Source organism: Amblyomma americanum, chromosome 5 (genome assembly GCF_052857255.1).
Source record: "Amblyomma americanum isolate KBUSLIRL-KWMA chromosome 5, ASM5285725v1, whole genome shotgun sequence".
Lineage (NCBI taxonomy): Eukaryota > Metazoa > Arthropoda > Arachnida > Ixodida > Ixodidae > Amblyomma > Amblyomma americanum.
This window is the reverse complement of record NC_135501.1, coordinates 26,784,542-26,793,899: the sequence shown is the minus strand read 5'-3', so window position 1 is coordinate 26,793,899 and position 9,358 is coordinate 26,784,542. Positions and strand designations below refer to the sequence as shown.

The 9,358-nt window shown below is 46.8% G+C and overlaps 1 long non-coding RNA gene and 1 pseudogene across 1 annotated transcript; one reads left to right on the top strand and one right to left on the bottom strand.

Annotated features, from left to right (window-relative positions):
• Positions 1-2,894: 2,894 nt before the first annotated feature.
• On the top strand, positions 2,895-5,692 carry LOC144133753 (uncharacterized; annotated as a pseudogene).
• A 1,851-nt stretch (positions 5,693-7,543) lies between these two features.
• Positions 7,544-8,210, bottom strand: LOC144134612 (uncharacterized). Its single transcript, XR_013315170.1, has 3 exons — positions 8,075-8,210; positions 7,802-8,009; positions 7,544-7,635 (listed from the first exon to the last, which is right to left on the bottom strand). It is a non-coding gene; the product is annotated as an uncharacterized LOC144134612 (long non-coding RNA).
• Positions 8,211-9,358: the final 1,148 nt, after the last annotated feature.

The following is a 9,358-nucleotide window of genomic DNA, read 5'->3' as shown; positions in this document are numbered from 1 at the left end:
CTCTGTACTTTGGTAGTGAACAATTAGTCTATTAAGTGAAGAAGGATGGAAATTTGGGCTAGTTGGTAACAGTTCATGGTGGGTGGAACAGCGCGAACAGAAGATAGACGAGAAGAGAAGACAAAGACAAGCGCTGACTCGCAACTAACGTTTTTATTAAGAAGAACATACATTTTATATTAAAAAAAAACACGTGATATATCAGGCACATAGCGATTGCATTGGCAATTTTCATTGGTTACCTCGCTGAATTCAATGGTTACATCATGAATTATCTAAAAATTGTTTTTTCGGCGCCGTATAAGTTGAGTGGGCTATACCGACTCATTAGCAATCGCCACGAACATAAAAAAAGAGCTAGCCCGTTCCATTGCCAAGTGGCGCACAGGTCACGGTTGGTCGATTGCGCATGTTCAGTCGTTTATGAGCTTCTACTCTCTTGCGAGAAAGTTTACATAGGCCAAACTGGCCGTTGAATTAATATTCGGTTGCGAGAACACTTGAATTCGCTCTCGGATTCAAGTTATTCCCATCTGAAAGATCACTGCCGACAGTGCGGAAAACAGGAGAAAAAGAAAAAATGCCGCCCCCTGGTCACCAAAACAAATGTTTTGTTTCGTCATAGAGAAAAAAACAACCAGGGAAATAATGGAGGCATATTTCATTCGTAAAAGACAAGCGGAGTGTGTGAGCCAGCCTTCCTTGATTCTTGTTGATAAGGAGGTTTCTTTTTTTTAGATAATTCATGATGTAACCATTGAATTGAATATAAAAATGAATATAAATGAATGTTCTTAATAAAAACATTAGTTGCGAGTCAGCGCTTGTCTGTGTCTTCTCGTCTATCGTCTGTTCGCGCTGTTCCACCCACCATGATCTATTAGTCAACAAAGTGAAAGTAGCGCTACATGAATAACAGGCTTCCTATTACGCCAAGGCGTTCCCAGCAGTTCACCGAGGCGTTCCTATGTTGTGCTGCACCAGACTGAGAAGGCAGAGGCTGCCCAGGTTTCTGTCTCATTTCTTTTGCCCCTAGGCACTGCGCTTTCAAAACTAAGCTCTGGCACCACTCTTTCTATGAAAGTTCCTGTCAGTCGTTTGTACCTGCTGCACCCACTTAGATTCAGGAAGCCCGACTTAGAGTCAGGAAGCCCGCTGACACTATCAATGACGCACTGCGCAAACATTTTGCAAAAGCTGGCGCTGCAGCACGAACATGCACGCCAGCAGACATCATTGCGAAAGCTTGCGATACACACCTGACGTTTTGGCACTGTTGGTGCGCTCTGTCAGCTCTGCGCAGCGAGAAGACGCTGCGCTGCTGCGAGGTAGTACAACGTTGGCATGGCACCAGGGCTCAGGAAACGTTTTTCTCGAATGTCGAAGCCAGTGAGGTATGCCGGGTTGCTCTCGTAACTGCTGTTGTCAAAGTTAGCGAGCATATAACACTGTATACTTGCTCGGAGTCCAATAGTGGCTCCCAGTTGCACGCACAAAATCTATCCAGGATTTTTTTGCGCGGCATCCCGAGGAAATTTATGCAATGCTGCTTCGGTGCCGGACTTGCTGAGGCAAAAGTGAACAACACACGAAACCGAAGGCATGGCGATTGGTGTGCATAGAAGCTTTCAGTGCGCGTAAACTAAAACGCAAGCAGTACTGCGTGTCTGGCGGGCTCGCTACAACATCATGCGCTGACTCGTTAGTTGTGAGTCGCAGTCGTGCGCGAAACGAAAGATTTGGGAGGGAGGTTGCCGTTGCTAGGCCGAAAAACCGCAAAACTTTGCCCCTACGTCATAAAACTGTGCAATGACGTAACGAATACCTGATTTGCTTGCTCCTCCGTCCCTACGTTGCGTTGATGCACTAGCGATGGGTCGGACTTCCAAGAGCGAGCATTTTCACAAAATTTAAAATCAGGCTAAAATATATCCTAGACCTCCCGTGAGTTTAATACTTGGCTCCTATGGCGCTCACATAAAAAGGAAACGTATGACAGTCTTTGTAGAACTTTAGAATTTTAACAAACATTAAAATGAGATTAAGATATACTCTAGACTTCCCTTGAGTTTAATAATTGGCATTTATGGCGCTTACATACCAAGGAAACGTATGGCAATCTTTGTACAACCTTAGAATTTGGTGCCTCTATCTCTTTAATGAAGCGCAACTGTGGGACTACATCGCACCGGCCATAGTTTTCCTCCCTTCCTTCTCCCTGTTCCTTTCCCTTTCCCTCTTCTACATTTATGAAGCCGGGGGACAGCGGAGTATATGCAGAATGAACACGTTTCTTTCTCTGTCATTATTCTGCATCACTTCATTAGAGTGAATATGGCCAGTTTTCAACTCTAATAAAATGCGATTGAAGGCCGAATTCCGTCCTGCAATAAGACGTAATCACAAAGTGCCACTATCATGAGTGTCAGGGAAGGTCATCAGTGCAAGATTGATCGACAGACCCGGGTAGTGTTGCGTTGCAAGACACTGCTGGCCTGTGGGCCCGCGAGCTCCGGAAAATTTGCCGCGAACGCTCCGGCCTACCCTCGGCGCCGCAGGGTGCCTGCCGGCCTCGTCGCAGACGCGGGGCTCATGTTCGGCAGAAGATGCACCCCTCTCGGACTTGACATGTTTATGAGGGTCGCGAAGCACGGCTGTTCCCCACTCCTCTCGCATTAGAAGTCGGGTTGGTCTGGATTTGGCCACCAAGGACGCTTCCTTCCTGGAACCCGCAGCTTGGTCATGTGACCACGCCGTTCGAAAAAGCGACCGTCAACGGACAAAGAGAGTCTTCCTCCGGCAGCGTAAGAGAGCAGCTGCTCGGGGAGCCAGCCTGTACATTTCAAGGGCCTGGGGACCTGTTTTCTTCTTTTGGGTCAAAATCTCTATAGGCACCCTGCGCATCTAACTCCCGCGCGACGCGCGCGCGTTGGCGCGCGTCCCTGTCAGGAAGGCGGGGGCAGTCTGACAGCTCGCGCTGTGTTGCGCGCGCCGTCGCGAAGCAGTTGTGCGCCTCCTTTCCGAGCACAAAATGGCTAATAACAACAGCAGGACACATTGCTGTGTAGTAGGATGCAGTAATACGTATCTGAATTCGCCTGGGACAAGGTTTTATGGATTCCCGACGCGACACTGGGAGACGGAACGGCGTGAGCGCCGGATTCGGCTTATTCGTCGCCAAAAGTAAGTTTGAGCTCCTTTTCTTGTTCTCATACCATGCTGTAGATATAGCGACTCGTTGCAGTTTTACAGTGCAGGAAAAATCAAGTTTTTTGGCACTGTCTTGATGCACTTTCGTGAACTTATATGACGATAGATAAAAAGCGCCGCAGCATCGTTCCTTGCAAACGTGTAGCGGAGTATCATGTATATTTGTTGTTATTTTGAACTATGCAGCGAAGATGGTACGGATTGGATGCCTTCGAGGAAATCAAAAATATGCAGCAGGCATTTTGTAAGCAATGCTAAATCGAATGAAGAAGGGCACCCATCCTACGACCCAAGCATCTTTCCATCAGCGTACAAAAAAGCAAGCACAAGTGGTTCGTTCGGGCGTCATGACAGGTATGCTGACAAATGTATCAACTTCGGGTTCATTAATGTGTACTTGTTGTTGTGTTTTCGGGGCTAGATATTTTCTCCAAGGACGCGTAATTGGCCTGAAAAACGACAGCAGGCACATGGGTGCATACAGGTGCGCTTGTAAAACTATCATATGTGTTCGCCACAATCTCGAACGTCTCCATTCCTGTCGTCTTGCTGCACATCTCTTAGACCATTTTAGATGTACTACGCTGCTGTATTTATTCCCCGTTCAGAGCAGCGTGTCACAATACTTTTTTTTTTTTTGCTCCGCCTGGTCGAGAGCTTAGTTGTTTTAATACATTGTGCTGGCGGCGGTGAGCGAAACATCTGTTCGTTTGACGACTGACCTTGATTTCTTTTCTTTTTGCACTTCCGCTTAGTTTTGTTGCATAATATTTGCAGGCGAAAGGAAAGAGAGAGCAGAAAGCATGATCAGCAGATCGACGATGATCCTCGCCCACTGAATGCAGTTTCACCTGACGCCAACTCTCCACCGAGTGGCGGTGACGAAACTGCGTCACAAAAGAGGTTTGCCGATGTACGTAGGTTTTCCTTCAAAGCAGCATTGAGCGTTTGCAAAACTGTGAGAGGTAGCTTATTTGCGCAGCGAAAACCACTTCACCATGGCAGCCAAGCCGGTTAAGGGGACAGAAAATAGGGTGCAGTGCTGTAGACACGCATAATTCCTGCACATTTCTGCAATTTGTTGCTTTCGCAATAAAGGTAGTTAAGTGCAGCTCTGCCAAGCCATTCCTTAGCAGGTACAACTCACTCTCCCCGCGCTGCAATCGCGAAGGAAGGGTGCGCCAAGGCAATTCATGTCAATGCATACACAGCGTACGGCTTGGACAGATGTCTTAGCGCTGCACCCAACTTCTCTTCCTAGGATAGGCAGCGTCTTCATGGTAGAGTTTTTGCTACGCAGGGAAGTTGACTCACGGAATCTTGAAAAGGATCAGTATGCAAGCAATCCGGAAAATGTTAACAGCAGCCGCTGACCTGCTAATTTTTTTTTGTATTTCGTGCATTGCAGGCATGCACGATGACCGACATGGAGCCCGAATGCCTTTCCGGGGAATTTACGTTCATCTCGACAACATCAAATTGCAACGCAAGTTGCTATGTGCACCACAGGACTTCCACCACCGCTGAACGCGGAACCTCATGTGATTCAGCTCAATTGTGCGACAAAAACGTGGGCCCTGTGCGGAAACAGCCGTACTTTGGAGGTTTTAGGGCACTCCATGGTAATGAGGCTGCGCTGCAATCCTTCACTGCGGTGTGATTTCAGCTTTTTTCGTTGCTCCTAAGTGTTCTTCCGCCAGGAACGCAAAGGTTGAGGGAGCTTTCCGTTGAGGACAAGCTTCTTTTGTTTTTGATGAAGCTGAAACATGGCTTGCCGTTTTCGTTTCTCGCTTCACTGTTTTGCGTGCACAGCACAACGGCGTCCAGGGTACTCAAGTCTGTTCTTGTGAACATAAAAGTAGCAACGAAAGACTGGATCTATTGGCCGTCACGACTAGCAGTGCAGCGCACAATGCCGCCGAGCTTCAAAAGGCACTACGATACGTGCAGGGCTATTATAGATTGTACTGAAATAGAAACCGAAATGCCGCCAGATGTGGAGACACGCAACCTGTGGTTTTCCCACTGCAAGGGCAGGTACACCCTGAAGTATTTAATCTGCATCGCACCGAATGGTGCAATAACTTTCGTATCAGAAGGGTACGGCGGAAGGACTTCGGACGCGACCATCACAGTGGACGGCAAGCTGTTAACCCTTCTAGAGCCTGGCGATGTCATTCTAGCGGACAAAGGCTTTCCGGGAATTCGAACTGACGTTGGGGTGCAACAGGCGACACTTGTGATGCCACCATTTGCGACGAGTGCCCAGTTTACGGAGTCAGAAGTCGATGCGACGTATGAGACAGCGTCTGTCCGCATTCATGTGGAAAGAGTTATCCAAAGGCTGAAAACGTTCAATATACTTTCCCAAAGAATTCCTCATGAACTGACTGGGTATGTCGATGCTATTGTTCATGTGGTCGCTGTGATAACAAACCTAAAGCCAGGAATTTTTGCAAAGAACGAATGCAATGTCTCATAAGACACTCTGTTTATTACACTTCTCGGTATGTACATATTGCACAGCTCTGTTTTTGACTCTTTGGTAAATAAACAAATCATGAAAAAAATGAGTATATTTCATGAAAGGATTACTGCACCATTACGTGTTGTAGTATTCTTTCAAGCATGTAAGGTACTTTGCGAAGTAACACTCCCGGAGCACCGGAATCGCTTCGGCGAGGTATTCTTCATCCCGGGAAATTTTAATCGTCAGGGAATCAGCTTCCGTGTAGACGTAAAACCAGCACTGTTGAAGCTCCAAGGCGTACAGGGAGATCTGTATTTGAGCGTAGTAAGTGTGCTTTTTTCGCAGCTCCAGAGCATCGTTCTTTTGCAAATATGGCAAAAGTGGATCTGTTGTCAGCGTCTGACCTCTGCGACTGAAGGGGCACTTTATCTCCAAAAGCACAGCCTCGTTCTCGTGCGTCCTGCATTTCAGAACAGAATAATCAAATGCAGCAATGGAAGTTATTGATGTTCTGGCAAAATAGCAAAAAGGTGATATCTTGTACAAAAATTATTATATACTTACAGAAAGATTCCGTCCGCAGAGCACGCTAACCACGACTCCTTGCGTGAAACAACCAGGCCGAACAATGAAACTTCAACGCCGTGTTCATTCTCAAATGCTCGGCGGGCTTTGGGCTCCATCGCGATGCCATATCGCACGGTTGGCGCTCCGAAGTCTTGCTCGAAAATGAGGGACCTCGCTCTTCTGTCAATATTTTCTGGCCGACAGCAAAGTACTCTGTAGGCATGAAAAGAAAGCAAATAGCGCACTTCATAAATTTTGCAGGGTTCATTACATGTAGACGTTTTTACACGGAGTTGTATGATACGCTCGGTAAAGAGGAATAATTCGTTCCAATTGTCTGGCTTGAAACAGCAAAAGAAAATTAGAGCTTAGAATAAATATTTTGCAGCCAAAACGATATTTGTGCGCCAAGGGCAAGTTTACTCACATTATCACAATTTTGTTTGCTCACAGCGAACTGCTATTTCCAACCTTTTATTTACTCTGGTATGCGAAAGTTCTTTTATTTCGTAGTGAGTCCTCCGAATCCCCTTTTTTTTGGTGGGTTTTTTTTCCACCATTGGTGGCCGGCGGGTTTTACTTGGTATTTAAGGCCCTCGACGGAGCTCGTTCGGCTCCGCAGCTGCCATTCCAAGGACTGTGCCACTGCGGGGCCCACCCTTTGCGACGGCCAACACGCGCGCGCGGTTTCTGGTCTAACAATGGTCAAACCCGTGCGGAAGGCGTTTGCTTGACTCTTGCATTACCTCCTAGACAGGTTTTTAACTCATGGCACATTCAAAAGACGCCGAGGAATGCTAATGGATCTCTGGAAACCCTTCTCTCTTCTTGCACCTGCGATTTCCGGTCATTGACTTCGCAACTCGTCCGAGCTCACACCTGAGGAAGCCCAAATTTTGCGCAGCAAAGAATCGCTTACCTTTGTTCCAGTTATTCGCGGAATCCTAGCTCGCTTCCACTGCGCCTTGTCGTCCAGCGTCTTTTTGGACAGTGAAGGCACGTTTTCAGGGGCAACAGCAACATGTTCCTCATAAATCTTTGCCTCCACATCTGAAAGACTGGGTGATAACTTAGTACAGCAATCACATATCCTAATGTCGAAGAATCAGGGCACTTGTCCTAACTGTGTAGAAATTAAACAAACCTTGCAGTGAAATTCCGCATTTTTAGCACAAGCTTTCCGCAAGAATCCTGCATGAAGTAGCTGGGGTACTCCTTTTCTGAACAATCCCAGTCAAAAAGTTTTACGTTGCCAGCAGGAGTTTCAGTGCGCACAGGCGCTTCACCACAGATTTCATCCTCTTCTGCTTGTAAAAGCTCGTTTATTGGACATTTGATATCCCCAAAATATTGACGCACGTGTTGCAGCGATAACGACCTAGCAGTTGCTGAAAAAATGAAAAAAATATGAGCGGCAGATTACACAGCGGGTAAATCATTTCAAGGGATAGTTTCAACAGGGAATTTCATATCGAAAACCGAAGGTGCTGCAAACGAGAATATTATCAAATCAGGTTTGCGCCGTTCGCTCAAAAACTGGAATTTTCTAGTTACCTTCAATGTTATGCCGCTTGGCCGTCTTCGAAAGTTTAGGGTAAACCTTCTTAAATGTAGGAACACCCCAGGCTTGCGGTTGGCTCGTTTTAGAGAGCGTTTCACACTGCTCCAAATACACGGCAACGGCAGCAGCGTGTTTGCATTTGCCTGCGACGCCTGCCTTGCAACTGCAGCTCGCGGCAACAAGCTGTCTACTGGAAGATAGCTACATAAAAAAAAAATAAAGTAAGATCGCAGCGCTAACAGACATTAGATAGAAATATTTCTTACCGTTAATTTGATGGTTTTCGGTGGCGCAGTGATGCTCGTCTGCGCAATGCACCGGGCTGCTACTTCGCTCCCGTCGCACGACACCACCTCTTTCACGTTGTGTACGTGTCCTGCTTCAAAAAGCTTCGTGCCTTTCTTGATGTTTGGTCCTCTAAAGAATTTTTCCGCATCGTGAATAGCGCGAAATCCCGCCTCTACAATAAGCGGCACGCCGCTGGCAGACGTCATCCCTTCGAAGTCGCGAGGCGAGCCTTCCTGACAGGGACGAGGAACTGGCCGCGAGGGGCGCTGAACACAGCGTCGACGGTGGCGGTGCCTGGCGGGTGCAGGGTGCCTATAGAAAGACCCAATTCCTAACCTTCACCGAGTCCGCAGCCCGAACCTCGCAACAGTAGCTAGAAGAAAGCCAAATAGAAGAACTCAATACAGCACATAAAATGTAGACAAAGAAGCGGCCCTCCTGAAGGAGTGCTTAAACAAGAATAGTGGATTTGAAGCCGGCTGATATGGCAGCACAAATCCAGTCACGTGGCGTTAACAATGAGTTAATTTTTTTGAACTGGCCTTTAAAAAATGCAGGTCGCGCCAGCTTAGAAGAAGCTAAGCATAAGAGAACAAGATGTGTCGCTAGATGGAAGCTCGTGCAGACGTGCAAACGCACTGTTCAAATATGCTAAGTGCTACGTCACGCTGTGGTGTATATGAGACAGGGTGGTGATGTTTCTCAAGTCATAAATTTATAGGTGGCGTTACTGACTCGCCAGACTAATAACCTTGCCTTGAATCTCTCTCTAGCTGAATGGAACGCATCAACGGCAAGACTGCAAGGGGTGGTTTTAAGGTTTCAGCTTACGAAATCAGTAACCTCCTTTAATGAAAAACGAGGTATTTCCACGTAGTTCCGGTTGCAGGAGATAGCGCAATATGTCTGTGCCTGTACGAAGCCCAATGAACTGCCGCAGAATGTTGCTTCTCGGGTGGTTACTCCGAGTGGAAAGACAGATATGTGTATGGATAAATATGTACATGCCCACCGTTGAAAGATAAAGGAAGTATTTTGCACCGTGCGATTATTAGCTGCACCCTTCTGTAGAAATAGAAGCACAGCTTTGAAGACAAACTACTGCATGAAGTAAGAACTGCGAAGATATGAGAGCGTCATGAGAAAATGCGAAGACATTAAACATATCGAAGTTTATCCAAGTGCATGAAACGTTTCTATTATATGGTTGTGTCTTGTTGTAAATCTTGGAGTGAAATTTAAATTACCGTGCGGATAACAAA